An 18,068-nucleotide genomic window follows, 5' to 3' on the forward strand; every position below is an offset into this window, starting at 1 on the left:
AATATATCTCAGCTGTCACATTGACGTGTAGATCAGTGCTGTGAGGCTACAAGGCAACAAGATACGCAAAAACATTTTTGCCTGATGGATAAAAATTCAAATTTCCACCTATATCTAATATAAAAATTTAATTTTTTTTACAAAGTGAAATGAGATAACTTCTACCAAGCTAAAATATAAAATACACTACAGTATACTGAAACATCGGCCTGTGACAAAGATTTCATCCCATGGAACATATATTTTTTGTAAATACATGTTGGGCCCCAATTTTCCTGACCATTGCCCCTAGGAAACTTCAATTTCATCGAGCACAGAGGTCAGGGAAAAGACTCAGAGACCAGTTTCATCAGGACATTGCCCCTTTTATGCAGCCCTGGAATTTCTGGGACTTCTCGGAGAGGGAGCAGAGCTGGGCCTGTGCCCGCAGTAGGCACAGGCCCAACATACTAAAGCAAATAAAGTGAATGGTGAGCATTCCTTGCCTCCCACCTCATTTTCCTGGAGGATCACTCAATGAGCACCCGCACAGCAGCACCCAGATAGGCCTGTTCCAGACACCCACCAGAAATCCGGGTGTGTGTGTGGATTCCTGGAGCAGGCCAAAGGTAAAAAATGTTGGTAACATTTTTTAAATTCGAAGCCCCCTCCTCACCAGCATGCGAGGTAATTGGCTCCTTCTGGTTGCTGATCTCCATCTCGGAGGCCGAACACACAACAGTGGCCTGCAACAGCGCTTAAATTTCCTGCCTCTTCTGCTGGTGCTAGGCCCTATAAGCTGTAGGCCTGTTCCGCTCCTGTACATTATTGGGATGGCTGATTTGGGGGGGGGGGGGGGAAGCCAGGTAAATCAGCTCTATACAGTTTTAGTGATATGCTAGCTTGAGATGGCATCTGAGCACTTACTTGAAAAACTGCACTGGCTACCACAGCTGGTGTACCTGCAGGAAGCCTTTAATCCTAATGTAATCAAATTATAGGCTCCTTGAAGGACAAGGAGTATCTCAGATGCTAATTCCATTTCAACTACAGACAGAATTGTGCTTTCTGACTACCATCAGGTGTCAAAAACAGACAAGTAGTTTACCCAGAAGTCTCCTTTCACACCTTGTTAAAATGTAAAGAAAATGGTTAACATTTTGATTGCTTGACTATAAGGAAGAAATTTTTTGATCTTCAACCCACAGAGCTTCTCAATCTTCAGTTCCTTTACCACTGATACATGCAATAGGGGTTCTGTAAGGAATCGTACTTCGTAATTTACCTTCCGCAGACAATGGATAATGACCACCAATGATATCCAGTCCTGATACCGCCAAAGTTTGCAGAGTCACTGGCGGGGCATTTCATTACCAATGGACAGGCTGGCACAAGCATCACTTTGGCGTATGTCTGGCACCTGCCTGCCGTTTGCAGCCAGAAACTGTCCATGGCAGGAGTGGGGTGCCCAGGTGCACCTCCACCCCCATTTGTCCCCTTTGCACTCTTGGTAAAAGTGGCAATTTGAAAAAAGTATATATTTTAATATTCTTCCCTTTGGGCGTTCAGGCTGCTTACCTGGCTTGGACCCTACCATTGGGATCCACATCCACCCATGTAGAGACCAGTATGCTATTCATCTCATTGGGCATATCAACCTTCACTGATATGCCAACTTAGCCGAAGGAGTGGCAAATCCCAGCATAGGGAGTCTCAACCCCGGATCGCCCCCTTGCCATCATTTGCCTTGCAAGGGTCAGATGGAGGTTCCACCCCTTTTTAAGGCAAACAAGATGATCCTGGATTCGGTGTGGACTCAGCACAACCATTTCTCTCCCGTTTCGAAGGGAGTTCATCTGGTCTCCTGCCAGAGTTACGGTGGGATACTGGCAGAACCTCCCCCAAAAGAATTTTGGGGCTTTTGTTTCTAAGATCTCATTAAGAGACACTAAGAATGTTGCACTCTTGTCAACATAGTTTACATACTGTGTAAATGAGTTACTGAATAATTAGTTACTGAACAGTATTAGTATGTGCGATAGCAAAATACTGCGGATGTTGGAAATCCGAAATAACAACAGAAAATGCTGGAAAAACTCAGCAGGTCAGGCAACATCCGTGGAGAGAAATTTGAGTTGACGTTTCGGGTCAAACCCTTCTTCATTTCTTGTGTATATTATTTCACCTGTAGATAAATTTTAGCCTGTGCACATTGCTCAGGCAACGTATTATTTTTCATCTTTGGAGGTGACAAGACATTTTGGGCAATCCACTTGTTCAGTGAGCAGTATATCACAATTAGAAGGCAACTGTTAATCTGTTAATGGTGCTCAATAAAGACACAGGTTTTAATTCATATTGGAATTTGTCTGCTTATGGAAACTGTAGTCTAGCTGTGAATAGAAGAGCAAATGTTGGGGAAAAGCCCAAGCTGTATCAGGGCCATTTGCTGCATTGGACTAAAATTCTAAAGTGTGATTCATACTATTAATTCAAAAAGATAAGCTGTCATGGAAGTGTCCAGAGTAATAATGTTACAACCTAAAATTTACATCACACAAATTTTACACTGCAGTCAGATTATTATGTATCTGGTTCATCAGAGAGTGGCTGGAGAAGGGATGGAGTTAGTGGCAAGGATACAGAGCTTATGGTGGGAGCCAAAGACAATGGTTTTGGTCTCCCCAATGTTTAGCATGAAGCAACTGCAACTCATCCAAGACTGGATGTCAGACAAGCAGTCCAACTGCATAGAGGCAATGGAGGAACAAAGAGTGGTAGTGGAGAGGTGGAGCTGGGTGCCATCAGTGTACATGTTGGAAGCTGACTCCATGTTTGCAGGTGACGTAGCATAAGTTTAAAAGCATGAAGAGAAAGAAAATGCGGAAAGGATTAATAAAAACCAGCAAAGTGTGACAGAGAAAAAGTGCAAAACAACAAAAAAACTGAACAGAATAGGCGGGAAAAGGATCAAAAAACAAGAGACACAATAAATGGGGAAACAAAGCAATGTGGGGAAATGCAGTGGATGCAGTGTACATGAACTTTCAGAAAGCCTTTGACAAGGTACGACACAAAAGACTACTGTAGAAGTTTAAGGGGTATGGAATTAGGAGAACATAAAAAAGAACATAGGAACAGGAGTAGACCATTCAGCCCCTCGAACTTGTTCTGCCATTCAATTACATCTGTATCTCAACTCCATCTACCCACCTTGGTTCCGTAACCCTTAATCCCCTTGCCTAACAAAAATATATCAATCTCAGTTTTGAAATTTTCAATTGACCTAGCCAACACCTTTTTTTTGGGGGGGGGGGGGGGAAAGAATTCCAGATTTCCACTAGTGTGTGTGAAGTGGTGCTTTCTGACATCTCGCCAGAACAGCCTAACTCTAATTTTAAGGTTATGCCCCCTTGTTCTGGACTCTCCCACCAGAGGAAATAGTTTCTCTCTACCTACCCTACCAAATCCTATAATCATCTTAAACACCTCAAATAGATCACCCCTTAATCTTCTACACTCAAGGGAGTGGTTGAAGCAAATAGTATCGATGCATTTAAGGGGAGGCTAGATAAGAATAAGAGGGAGAACGGAATAGAGGGTTATGCTGATAGATTTAGATGAGGAAAGACGGGAGGCTCGAGTGGAGCATAAATACTGGCATGGACTGTTGGGTCGAATGGCCTGTTTCTGTGCTGTATATCCTATGTAATCCTATGAAAGGGAATACAAGCCTAGTCTTTGCAACCTGTCCTTATAATTTAACCCTTTTAGCCCCTGTATCATTCTGGTGAATCTGCGCTGCACCCCCTCCTAGGCCAATATATCCTTCCTGAGGTGTGGGGCCCAGAATTGAATGCAGTATTCCAGATGGGGTCTAACCAGAACTATGTACAGCTGTATCATAAGGTCTAGGAGCAGGAGTAAGCCATACGGCCCCTCAAGCCTGCTCTGCCATTCAATAAGATCATGCTGATCTTCGACCTTAACTCCACTTTCCCGCCTGATCCCCATATCCCTTGATTCCCCTAGAGTCCACAAATCTATCTATCTCAGCCTTGAATATACTCAACAACTGAGCATCCATAGCACTTTGGGGCAGCGAATTCCAAAGATTCACCACCCTCTAAGTGAAGAAATTTCTCCTCATCTCAGTCCTAAATGGCCGACCCCTTATTCTGAGACTGTGACCCCTGGTTCTAGACTCCCCAGCCAGGGAGATGGTGGAGATGGGGAGGCTGGAGAGAAAAGAATTGATTCATCAATCCTCAAGATGAAGATGACATGACAGTGGAAGGAGTCACACAGGGACACAAGCAGGCAATGTTCTGTAGATGGAAGGGGGTGCTCACTGCAATGAATCAGATGTGGTGTAGAAGGATCGGCTTGTGATCAAAAGAACACTGAAAATGTGCACCACTGGACTCAGCCTGAATAGCCAAGACAGTTGACGGTGTTAGTGTCAGGGATGTGGACAGGATATGGCTCAGCTGTAATGCACATGCTGACATTCACATAAGAACATAAGAAATAGGAGCAGAAGTAGGCCATTGGGCCCTTTGAGCCTGTTCCACCATTCAATAAGATCATGGCTGATCTTCCACCTCATCTCCATTTTCCTGCACTATCCCCATATCCTTTGATTCCCTTAATATATAAAAATATATTGATCTCTGTCTTGAATATACTCAACGACTCAGCCTCCACAGCCCTCTGGTGTAGAGAATTCCAAAGATTCACCACCCTCTGAGTGAAGAAATTTCTCCTCATCTCAGTCCTAAATAGCTGACCCCTTATTCTGAGACTGTGACCCCTGGTTCTAGACTCCCCAGCCAGGGGAAACATCCTTCCTGCATCTACCCTGTCAAACCCTGTAAGAATTTTGTATGTTTCAATTAGATCATCTCTCATTCTTCTAAACTCTAGAGAATATAGGCCTAGTCTACTCAATCTCTTCTCATAGAACAAACCCCCATCCCAGGAACCAGTCTGGTGAACCTTTGTTGCACTCCCTCTATGGCAAGTATATCCTTCCTTGGGTAAGGAGATTAAAACTGTACACAATACTCCAGGTGTCGTCTCACCAGGGCCCTGTATAATTGCAGTAAGATGTCTTTACTCTTATACTCAAATCCTCTGGTAATAAAGGCCAACATACCATTTGCTTTCCTAATTGCTGTACCTGCATGTTAACTTTCAGTGATTTGTGTACAAGGACACCCAGGTCCCTCTGAACACCAACATTTCCCAATCTCTCACCATTTAAAAAATACTCTGCTTTTCTATTTTCCCTACCAAAGTGCATAACTTCCCATTTCACATTATATTCCATTTGCCATGTTCTTGCCCACTCACTTAGCCTGTCTATATCCCCTTGAAGCCTCTTTGCATCCTCCTCACAACTTACATTCCCACCCAGCTTTGTATCATCAGCAAACTTGGATATATTACATTTGGTCCCCTCATCCAAATCATTGATGTAGATTGGGAATAGCTGAGGCCCAAGCACTGATCCTTGCGGTACCCCACTAGTTACAGCATGCCAACCCGAAAATGACCCATTTATTCCTACTCTGTTTTCTGTCCGTTAACCAACCCACAATCCATGCTAGTATATTACCCCAATCCCATGAGCCCTAATTTTGTTTAATAACCTCTTGTGTGGCACCTTATCGAATGCCTTCTGAAAATCCAAATACACCACATCCACTGGTGCCCCCTTATCTATTCGGCTAGTTACAACCTCAAAAAATTCTAAGATTTGTCAAACACGATTTCCCTTTCATAAATCCGTGTTGACTCTGCCCAATCCTATTATTATTTTCTAAGTGCCTTGTTACCACGTCCTTAATAATAGATTCTATCATTTTCCCTACTACTGTCAGGCTAACTGGTCTGTAGTTCCCCATTTTCTCTCTCCCTCCTTTCTTAAATAGGTTCATACATGAAAAATGCCCACTTTGATAAAATATCAGAGGGTGGCCAGTGTATTGTATTGTATTGTATTGGGTGGCCAGTGTATGTGGAGCTGCACCCTCGTGCAGGAAACAATGTCTTCAGGAGAGGAGAAAGGAATGATAAGAGGTGGGGGAGAAAAACACACATATGCTGAAGTTCAGCAAATTAAACAAAACTATTTTCACAAGAGTGGCACTGATAGCACCAACCAGTATCCTCCAACTGATTCTTTTCTCCAGTTAAGAATGCAATACAAATAGCATAGTACAATGGTGCTCCAGAATGTTCTGCCACAGAGTAATACAAGACAGGTTTCAGACCACAGTTCCTTACAGGGAAAGTTTTTATCTTATCTATGCTGTCACAGGGAACTGCAGAGTAGAAGCTGGGCATTTCTTGTAATAAGCAAGGGAATGTTGTACAACAAGTCACCCCAGGTTATTCCTGTGCACCTCCTAACACCTTGCTCAAGTGTGCTATGGCAGTGACTGTGGTCTGGAGCAAGCAATCTGACTGGCCTGTGTAAAGACAGAGAGGCAGCACACAGGCACAAGATGTTAATGTAACAATGGGTTCCACACTGAGATTCTTCATACTGTAATTTCCTGCTGTCATTTGTCTTATCAGGAGACACTGAGTGAAGCAAGGTGCATTCCCACAAGGTTGGAAGGACGATCAGCAAAAGAGTCATCCTGGTTCACTCTTGTGCTTCTCTTACCATTGCAGCACTGGCAATGGTCTCCTTCAATCACTTTCAGATGGGGAATAGCACAACTCACAAGAGAGCCTACAAAGGGTTTTTTTTTAAATAACAGAAAACACAAATGAGAAATGGTCATTCAGCCCATTACCTTGTCCCACAGTTTAGGGTCTGTACAAGTTAATTTTCTCTCTCTCCTGTCTTGGCACCAAATCTAGGTCCCTCTGTTTCTTCTCAAGTCAGTGTTCATCCATTTATTTTTTGAATGCTTCAACCAAGATCAGTTTTAAGTAGTGCAATTAGACAGCTCTGAACTATATTAACCCTTTTTCGCTGTGTACTTAAATTGATGCATATCACCCTCTGACGGTCGGTAAAATTTCTATTGTTAGAAGAGTTAACCTGGTTTAAAGACAGTCCAGCAAGCTGCCTGGACTCCTTTTAAACTTTAAGCCTAAAATCTGAAAAGTGGCTTTGCAATGGCTGCAATATAACTGCAATAACTCTTAAGTTAGTGAGAGATTATCTTGATGTGGAAAAAGTGAAATTTCTGTATTTTATTTCCTAGTTTTGAAATAGTTCAGTTAAAATGGAAACTGTCTTGCCTTATCCATTTTCAAATTTTGAATTGGTTACAACTTGTTAGCTTGAAGTTGCTGAATGTATAAGCATGTCCTTGAGTACTTTTCTCAAAGTTACTCACTAAGAACATTCCCACATCCACCCCACCAATTTCTTGCATCACAAAGTATAACTTGTGGCCATCACTCCTGAAACTAACCATAATTGATGAGTGCCTGAATGGGGATGAATAGGGCAGAAAATTAAGAAATTATTAATAATGTTTTAAAACTTGTTAACATTCCTGGACATCTGAATTAAAATAGAATACGATATTCATGACTGTTATGAAAATCTCTGAATAAAGCATAGCAAGAACTGCGTGCTACTGCAAGTACCATCAACTACCTATGTTTCTTTTAAAAATATAGGCTATGTTTGACAGGGGGTCAACTCTCCTAGGAAAGCTGCCAAGAGCACTTGCATCATTTATAACTGGAAAAGAAATTCAGAGCAATAAAACAAATTGTAAGGGAGTCTCAACATCTAGGAAATAAAATGACTGAATTAAGTGCGAAATTATAATTATCTGTTGGCGAGAGAAAATGTGATGGGGAAAAAATCAATAAACATGCAAAAATGTCCGTGAATTGTGGAGTTTCGTCTATCTAGAAATTATAAATCGAATACTGTCAACTACAATAGTAAGTCATCTGATTATTCTTTTGTTGTATAGTGTAAAATAAAGAGAGGAAGTTTCTATTATAAATATTCAGTTCCTCAATCATTTGATACGATACAATTCGGGGTGGGGTGGGAAGGGAAGGGGAAGGGAAGGGAATTTAGTCCACTGAAATATTACATCGGCCTGCAGTAGAGTTAGGACATTTTCTAAGGTTACATGTTCTTTGTGTGCTATTCCATTTGACACATGTATTAGGGCCAGCAGGAAAATGTTGCTGGTAAACATGGCACACAGCATGTAATATACACACATATACATGCACACTGCACAAATACAGCTCTCACAACTCAACACAATGGGCACAGGTAAACGCTTCGGGATTTTGAAACTATTTTTTTAACCCAATTACAAATACGACAGACAGCTGAAATCCGCCGTACTTAATGTTGGATGGGAAGGAAACGCCAGTCTTACATTTCATTAAGAATTTGCAGCTTTTGTGTCAGGAACAATAATCTTCGCACCCTTCGAATAAACACGGAATACTGTTGTCTCATATTTAGCTCGGTCAGGGATACAAACGCTGAATACGACCTTTCTATTCTTACAGAAACAATTATCAACCGAATCTATGCCGCTAACGGGGTTTATTTTTTTTAATTCATTCGTTACGTGCAATGTAGCAGCATCCAATGAGACATGCACTGGTGAAATAAACCTTACCTGTTTCCAGAAGAGATTCGTCCAATATCACTTACATTCTTTATTTTACTGACAATCCTTTCAGAGGCTTCAATATTTTTTTTTTGTCTTCGTTGTCGTACGCTGCTAATATTGTTGATTCTCAACCCTCGTCACTGGATCGGCGCTTCTCCAGGACGTGCTGCGTTTGGATCGAGCAGTACACGCCTAGTCCCAGAATCCGCAACTAGCCGACAGACAAGCGCTCTGCTAACCTCGCCCGCCTCTTCATTAGCAACACCAAGGATTTGGAAATACTTCAACATTAACATTAAATGACATAGTTCCGTTATCGGGAAAGTAATCGTTCGCACAAAAATGCGATGATACCAATATCTCTTAAATTATACATAACTATAATTCATTTGAACAATTACTTTATTTTTTTTTAAAGTCTACCTTTGCAATTTGCTGTGAGGATATGGAGTATTTCAGCGGGGATTCTCCGATTTGCCGTGACTTCGGCGAAACTTCCAAAGAAACGGCGAGAGATCGCGGAAATTTCTGGCGCACAGCACAGGTGGTGTGCAGCTGAAGTGCAAGATGGGTCTCCCCCCTTTTCCTGACCTTAGTGCCCAGAGAAGTGGACGTTCTGGGGGCAAGAGTCAAGAAAATCAGGTCTACAGTTGTAATGTATGTACCTTTATTAAGGGGAGAAATACTTTTTACAGCTCCTGTACACTGTAGTACCGGCAGTGACCACACCTGTATATAAACCCTGAGTAGTGATCTGTACAGTTTGTTCTAGAGTAACTCTCATTCAGTAAACACCTGTTGATCGTTCCCTGCAGTCTTTTGTCTGATTATTGAAGGACACAACATTAAGATACACGGATCTAACATTGGCGACGACACAGATTCGAACCTACCTGCAACTCTGCATCACCTCCCAGGGATTCGCTCCTGGAGAACAGTGGAAGGAGGTCGAGTCCAGAAGCACGGGCGTCGACCACGGACAACCGCCCAGTCATCCAGCGGAGATTTGAGCATCGCAGGGGAGGCTGTCGAGAGCCAGGCTTGGCTTTCCAGACACGGTGCTCCAGCGAAATGGGCTGGCAACAGGTACTGCGCAGACCCTTCCCGGACAGCGGCGGCTAGAGCCGACCGAGCGGCACAGAAAAAGGCCGAGCAGCGTCAACGGGGGGGAGAGAGAGAGGTCAGAGCGCAGCCGGTGTTCAGGACCGAGCGACGTCAACGGGGAGAGAGACGAGAGAGAGCAGAGCGCAGCCAGTGTTCAAGGGCCAAGCAGCGTCAACAGGGGAGAGAGGCGTGCAGGAAAACGCGAGGCGCTGCCATTGCCACGAGGACCGCAGAGAGCGGCATTGGCAGCAGCGCAGGAGCAGCGCACGAAACCCACAGGGCGTCACCATTTGCCATGAGGACCGCCGAGAGCGGCGTTGGCAGCAACGCGGGAGACGCCATTTTAAGCCGCAGCGGGGAAGAAAGGAAAGCGCGGGAGACGCCATTTTAAGCCGCAGCGGTGAAGAAAGGAAAGTGCGGGAGATGCCATTTTAAGCCAGTCTAACCACACCCAAAAATGCCGAAGAGTGGCAGTATCACAGCGTTCGACAATGAAGTCGAAGATTGGACGACATATGTCGAACGCATAGAAGTATACTGCAAGCCAGTAGAAAAGGATTTTGAAAACATAGTGTCAATCCTACAGGACCACCTAAACCCCACACCGCTGCTGATAGCAGAAAGATTTAAGTTTCACAAAAGGAACCAGCATAAAGATGAAAGTAATGCTGAGTATTTAACGGAACTGCGCAAGCTATCGAATCACTGCCAGTTTGGAACGGGACTAGCAGATACTTTAAGGGACAAGTTTGTGTGTGGGCTTCAAAGTGAAAGAAGCCATTTCTGGGTTCCATCAGAAAAGGATCTTATGCTGGACAAGGCTTTCAGCATTGCAGTATCACACGAAGCAGCCGCACGGGGCGCTGCAGAGATACAACGGAGACCGCAAGAATATGGCACAAATGAAATGTCATACGGAACAGTGAAGTGCTATCGCTGTGGCAGAACAACACACAACCATAATGATTGCTGGTTCAAGGACAAAGTGTGCAGACAGTGTGGAAAAGTAGGACACATAGCAAGAGTCTGCAGGTCGGGAAAGAAAACCAGCAGCAAGAAATCTCCACAGGAGAAGTACAAGAAGGTACATAAGGTGACGGAGAGTAGTTCAGACGAACAGAAAAGTGATACAGACTCCGGAAGCAAGGAGCTGGGTTGTCTGAAACTACATAATGTGATCAAAATGGAGGATCACCAAACTATCTGGGTCACGCTCAAGATCAGCCCTAACACAGGATCAGCCCTAACAGTCATAAACCGAAGGGACTACAAGCGGCTATTCTCACATATACCCTTGAGAGATACAAAGATTGTCTTGAAGACGTACATGGGGCAAAAAATCTACCCCAAAGGAAAAATAAGGGTGTACTTTATATATAACGGCAAGGAAACACCAAAAATGGACCTATATGTATTGCCAGATGGAGGACCGCCACTACTAGGACGTGAATGGATCCGGAAGATACAGCTAGATTGGCATTCCATACAAGCACTGACTGTAGATGCCAAAAAGGATGACGACGTCACACCTGGACGACTGTCAAAAATGCTAACTGACGCACAAGAAGTGTTCCAGCAGGGACTTGGAACACTAAAAGGCATAACAGCGACGATCAAAATAGAGGAAAATGCAAGCCCAAAGTTTTTTAACGCCAGACCGGTACCTTATGCGATCCGCCCAGCCGTCGAAGCAGAGCTGGAAGGTTTGGAACGTTCAGGAGTACTGTCCAAAGTGGACTGGAGCGAGTGGGCTACACCCATCGTTCCTGTAATGAAGAGGTCGTTGAGTAATACGCCTGGGGAACCAAAGAAGGTTCGCATCTGTGGGGACTTTAAGGTGACAGTGAACCCAGTCCTTCACACTGTACAATATCCGCTTCCGCGGATTGAAGATATTTTTGCCTCGCTATCTGGAGGGAAACGCTTCACTAAGATTGATCTGGCCCAGGCGTACCTGCAAATGGAGGTAGAAGAAGCCTCGAAACAATACCTCACGATCAACATTCATAAAGGTCTCTACCAATACAACCGGCTGGTGTTCGGGGTAGCATCAGCTCCGGCTATTTGGCAGAGGGCAATGGAACAAGTCCTGCAAGGGATTCCAGGGACCCAATGTTATTTGGACGACATCCTGGTCACGGGCGAAAATGACAGTGATCACCTCGCCAACCTGGAGCAGGTGCTCACTAGATTGAAGGAATATGGGCTCCAAGCTAATCGCCACAAATGCGAGTTTTTCCAGAAGCAGATCTCGTATTGTGGCCATGTTATTGATAAAGAGGGATTACATAAGTCCCCTGAAAAGATTGAGGCAGTAGTCAAGGCTCCAGCACCGGAAAATGTATCACAACTGAGGTCGTTCCTCGGGCTGGTGAACTACTACCATAAGTTCTTGCCGAATTTGTCTACCGTACTACACCCACTGAACACCCTACTGCAAACGGGGGTACCGTGGAAGTGGAGTGATGAATGTAAAGGAGCTTTCCAGAAGAGCAAAGCATTGATCACATCAAAAGAGGTGTTGGCTCATTTCAACCCAGCACTACCAATTCGGTTGGCGTGTGATGCATCACCCTATGGCATTGGAGCGGTGCTGTCGCACAAATTCCCGGACGGCTCGGAGAGGCCAGTAGCCTTTGCGTCTCAGTCACTAACCTCAGCCGAGCGTAACTACGCCCAGATTGACAGGGAGGCCCTCAGCCTAGTGTGGGGAGTGAAAAAGTTCAACCACTATCTGCACGGGCAGAAGTTCACCTTGCTGACTGACCACCAACCACTTGTCTCCATCTTTAATCCAAAGAAGGGCGTTCCGGTGATGACTGCACAATGGCTACAAAGATGGTCCCTTTTTCTAGGGGCGCACCAATATGAAATCGAGTATAAGGGCACGAAACAGCATGGAAACGCTGATGGGCTATCACGCCTGCCACTGCCGACTGCGGAGGAAGCACCAGCAGTGGATCCTGTCAAAATATTTCATTCGACTATAATTGAATGCTTGCCAGTAACTAACGCTGGTATAGAGAAGGAGACCCGAAATGACCAGACGCTGTCTCGGGTATATGATTTGACAGTGAAGGGATGGCCAGCACATGGCGACACACTGTTGCCAGCATTCTCATCCAAAAGAGAACAGCTGTCAGTATGCCAGGGGACCTTGATGTGTGGATCCCGAGTGGTAATTCCACCCAAGTTAAGGGAGAGAGTGCTCAATGAGCTTCACGAAGGTCATCTGGGAGGGGTGAAAATGAAAAGCCTTGCTAGGGCTTATGTGTGGTGGCCGGGGATCGATCAGCAAATCGAGGACCTGACAAAGAGCTGCTCAGGATGCCAGAAGGTCCAAAATGCACCACCACATGCCCCTCTACACCCATGGGAGTGGCCCTCATCTCCATGGCAATGGGTGCATATTGATTTTGCTGGTCCATTCATGGACTCAATGTTTTTAATAGCCGTGGATGCGCACTCGAAATGGCCTGAGGTGATCAAAATGTCCTCCACCACCATGGAGAAAACTATTGCAGTCCTACGGACCATTTTTGCCAGGAACGGCTTGCCAGAGCAGATTTGCTCTGATAACGGACCACAGTTTGTGTCCGAAGAGTTTCGAAGACTTATGAAAAGGAATGGGGTAAGGCATTACACATCCGCCCCGTATCATCCAGCCACAAATGGATTGGCTGAGAGGTTCGTACAAACCTTTAAAAAAGCAGTGAAGGCCATGTGCGATGACGACATTCCACTGCAGCATAAGGTGGACAATTTCCTGTTAGCCTACAGAAATGCGACACATGCAATCACCAACCAGGCCCCGGCCATGATGTTCTTTAACCGAAGGTTGAGATCTTGTCTGGATTTGCTCAGACCAAATGTACGAAGAGATGTTGGGAGTAAGCAATTCCAGCACATCAATGAGAAGCCGACAAGGAGCTTCAATGTAGGGCAACCAGTCTTTGCCCGCGACTACCGAACAGAGAAATGGCAACCAGGAACGATATGCACACGGCAGGGGCCACTAATGTACACAGTGGATGTTGGGGAGAACATTGTGAGACGCCATGCTGACCAGATCCTAGAGTCACAGGAACGAGTCAACCCCATGTCTCGGCCATACGTACCTGGTGAGGAACCCGATGTACAGGTCGCATCTACCTCAGAAACAGTAGCATTGGAAGCTGATGAACCAACCGACGACAGGGGACCAGAATCGCCTCCGCACCAAGAGCAAGACACTCGGGAAAGGCACTATCCAGAAAGGATCAGGAAGCCTCCCCAAAGACTGAATTTATAAATAGACTATTTTCAGCTAATGTTGCATGTTAAAAGTGTTAATTGTAATTAGTTTGATATTTAATTGTTAAATGAGTGTTATGGTACTGTTAATCTAAAAGGGGAGGAATTGTAATGTATGTACCTTTAAGGGGAGAACTACTTTTTACAGCTCCTGTATACTGTAGTACCGGCAGTGACCACACCTGTATATAAACCCTGAGTAGTGATCTGTACAGTTAGTTCTAGAGTAACTCTCATTCAGTAAACACCTGTTGATCGTTCCCTGCAGTCTTTTGTCTGATTATTGAAGGACACATTAAGATACACGAATCTAACAACAGTGCCAAAACGTCTCTTAAATAACTCCAGAGTTTTTCTCTATCATCCTACTTGGAAGATCACTCGAGGTATTAACTACTCTCTCAGGCTAATTTCAATTTTTATCGCCAGGCAAAAAAATGGGCGCTGTGGAATTGGCCGCCTGTTTTACACGCTGCCTGATTTTTATTTCCCATGACTTCAATGCAAAAGAAAATGAGGCTGGGTGTAAAACGGATGGGTAATTCACTATCGCCTGCTTTTCTTACGACGATAAAAGTTAAACCTATCCCCCTCTCTGTGATACAGTGCTTCCTGCTACTAGTCCTGAACTTTCCTTTCACGAGTCTGTACCAAGTTCACTTGTATTGCAGTTGCAGTTTAACGAAATAATGTTCAAGATTAAAATGTTCTATTCCACTTAATATCGTATACCACTACAGATCCAGTCTCATTTGCCTCCTTCAGATGCTGATGAGTCAAAGATTTTCTAACCGATCCTCTGATAGTGTAGGACTCCGATTTGCATATTAAACCTTCGAATCAACCGCCCATCACCCTGCCCTGCCTCGCCTACCACCCCACCCCAGCACAGGTGCTGTGCAGCTAAAGTACAAAATGGGTCAGGCAGGTATGCTGGTTGCCCATTTATAGACCCACCTGAAATTTGCATTATGAAGACCTGGGGCATTAATGGGGCTGCCAAGGTGCTGCCCTGATTTTCAACTGCTGGACACCCATTTTTCGGGTGAGAGAACAATCAGTCAACAGTTGAAAATCAGGCCCATTGTATGTAGCTACAGCTTAGGTTATGACCTTTCACATATCATAGGCTTATAATCACGGTAATTCTTGAGGTGTCAGTTTTTTGGAGGCTGTTAGCTTTTTTGAAGCTGTTGGTAAGCTTTTGCTAGTTTTCTAGGTTTGTGTGTATGATGTAGGTCAGCAACAATAGGGACCCCAGCACTGATCCCTGGGCATTCCACTTAGTGCATAAGAAATAGAAGCAAGAATAGACCATACAGCCCCCCGAGCCTACCCCACCATTCAATAAGATCATGGCTGATCTTCTACCTTAACTCCACTTTTGCGCCCTGTCCCCATAGCCCTTGATTCCCTTAGTGTCCAAAAATCTATTGACTTCTGTCTTGAATATGCTCAATGATTCAGCATCCACAGCCCTCTGGGGTACAGAATTCCAAAGATTCATAACCCTCTGAGTGAAGAAATTCCTCCTACGACAGTCCTAAATGGCCAACCTCTTAGCCTGAGACTATGACCCCTAGTTGTAGACTCTCCAGCCAGGGGAAACAGCTTCTCAGCATCTACCCCATCAAACCCTCTAAGAATTTTATGTTTCAATGAGATCACCTCTCATTCTTCTAAACTCCAGAGAATATAGGCCCATTTTTCTCAATCTCTCCGCACAGGACAACCCTCTCATCCCAAGAATCAATCAATCAATCTTTGTTGCACCTCCTCTAAGGCAAGTATATCCTTCCTTAGGTTAGGAGACCAAAACTGTACACAGTACTCCAGGTATTGTCTTACCAATGCCCTATATAATTGCAGCAAGACTTCCTTACTCTTATATTCCAGCCTCCTTGCAATAAAGGCTAGCATACCATTTGCCTTCCTAATTGCTTGCTGTAACTTTCTGTGGTTTGTGTACGCAAATCCCTTTGCATTCCAACATTTACTATTCTCTCGCCTTTTAAAAAATATTCTGCATTTCCATTCTTTCTATCAAAGTGGATAATTCCATCACCAAGACCACCTACTTCTACCTCCGTAACAGCGCTCGTCTCCGCCCCTGCCTCAGCCCATCAGCTACTGAAACCTTCATCCATGCATTTGTTCCCTCCAAACTCGACAATTCCAATGCTCTCCTGGCCAGCCCCCTATCTTCCAACCCTCCATAAACTTGAGCTCATCCAAAACCCTGCTGCAGATATCCTGACTTGCACCAAGTCCCATTCACCTATCACCCCTGTGCTCACTGGCTTATAATAGCTCCCAGTCCAGCAACGCCTTGCTTTTGAAATTCTTATCCTTGTGTTCAAATCCTTCCATGGCCTTGCTCCTCAGCTACCTCTGTAACCTCCTTCAGCCAGCAATCCTTCAGGATCTCTGCATTCCTCCAATTCTGGCCTCTTACGCAACTCCAATTTCCTTTGCCCCCTCCATTGGCGGCCATACCTTCAGTTGCCAAGGCCCTAAGCTCTGGAATTCCCTCCCTAAACCTCTCTGCCTCATTACCTCCCTCTCCTGCTTTAAGATGCTCCTTAAAACCTACCTCTTTGACCAAGCTTTTGATCATCTGACCTAATATCTCCTTATGTGGCTCATGTCAAATTTTGTCTGATTACGCTACTGTGAAGCACCTTGGGACGTTTACTATGTTAAAGGTGCTAAATAAATGCAAGTTGTTGTTATACAGCATAGTGTTTGAAAAATAGGTTACACATGTTTTACTCTTCGTCTATACACTTGTTGGTTCAATAATGCTATTATGATGAGCAACAGCATGTTACAACACAGCTTTACTTAAGTATTTGAAACAAGTTCTGAACCCACCATGTAGCCTTAAGACAGCTTATGTGTGTTGTGAAATTGTCATAGAACACGAGACTGGGAGGTTAAGAAACAGTTTGAACACATTTCTCACTGACTTGAAAGATTGATTATTTGCGACACAAATTCAACTGCATCAACAGATACAGGCACTGGGAGAATGCATAAGAGGCAAATGTCACATGAGCAGGAAAACAACCAGTGAAACTATAACAACAGATTATTGGTTTGCAGCATACTCAGCAAATATGAAAATGGCAAGGACAAAAATAAGATTAGTAATGAGTGCAGATGCTGGAAGTCAGACATAATACAAGCAAAGACTGAGCAGAAATAATTTCAATACACAATCTACAAAGCACTTCTAAAAGGAATTACAGTACTCCCTCTTTACACTGTGCATTACTGCACTGAACTATTTGGCAGGATCACACAAGTATCACACCTAGCAGGAGCTGACTGTAGTTAATTTTCTTTCCTCTCCCCCAGAAAAAATATTAACATTGTGTAATTTTACTCCATACTTTATCTTGCAATTGAAGTTTGTCCCACACTGAATCTACCTGTCTCTTAAGTATCCGCTTGGCTCAATTGGTAATCGTCTTACCTTGACACAGAAGGTTATGGGTTCAAGCCCTGCTACAGACTTGAGCATGTAATCTAGGCTGGCATTTCAGTGTGCTACTGAGGAACTGCTGCTGTCTTTCAGATGAGATGTTAAACTGAGTCCTGTCTGCTTTTTAGCCATTTTCTTTAGCTTTTCTGCATGCATGCATGCATAATAACAAACAATAATACAGCAGATCTCATGCATTGTTCAGACAAGTTTTATCTTTCACTCACACATTTACATATTGGGACCATAGACAAGAAATAGGAATACAATAGCAAAATACTGCGGATGCTGGAAATCTGAAATAACAACAGAAAATGCTGGAAATACTCAGCAGGCCAGGCAGCATCTGTGGAGAGAGAAACAGAGTTAACGTTTCAGGTCTCGGACCCTTCATCGGAACTGGAAAAAGCTGGAGATGTAACATATTAAGCAGGTACAGAGACGGGGGGATGGGGATTTAAGAGGGGAGGAAGGAATAGAAAGAACATCCTGTACTTTTCTAAGAGGCAGGAAAGATAAAATGTTGCAAATGGGAATGACAAAAATCATACAGCATGAAAAATGGGGGCAGGGATTATTATCTG

General features: G+C 44.1%; 1 protein-coding gene across 2 annotated transcripts in view; it reads right to left on the reverse strand.

The window, feature by feature from the left end:
* Positions 1 to 9,211, reverse strand: part of LOC147109372 (uncharacterized) — a 159,010-nt gene extending 149,799 nt beyond the window's left edge. Inside the window, exon 1 of one of the 2 annotated variants that reach the window (XM_086003263.1) lies at positions 8,607 to 9,211. The gene's annotated coding sequence lies outside the window, so the exon portion shown is untranslated. The remainder of the gene's footprint in view (positions 1 to 8,606) is intronic. The other variant, XM_086003262.1, reaches the window with a different exon arrangement.
* Positions 9,212 to 18,068: the final 8,857 nt, after the last annotated feature.

The sequence above is a fragment of the Somniosus microcephalus genome, chromosome 12 (assembly GCF_052327205.1).
Source record: "Somniosus microcephalus isolate GS21.2 chromosome 12, FLI_Smic_1.0, whole genome shotgun sequence".
NCBI classification, from domain to species: Eukaryota; Metazoa; Chordata; class Chondrichthyes; order Squaliformes; family Somniosidae; genus Somniosus; species Somniosus microcephalus.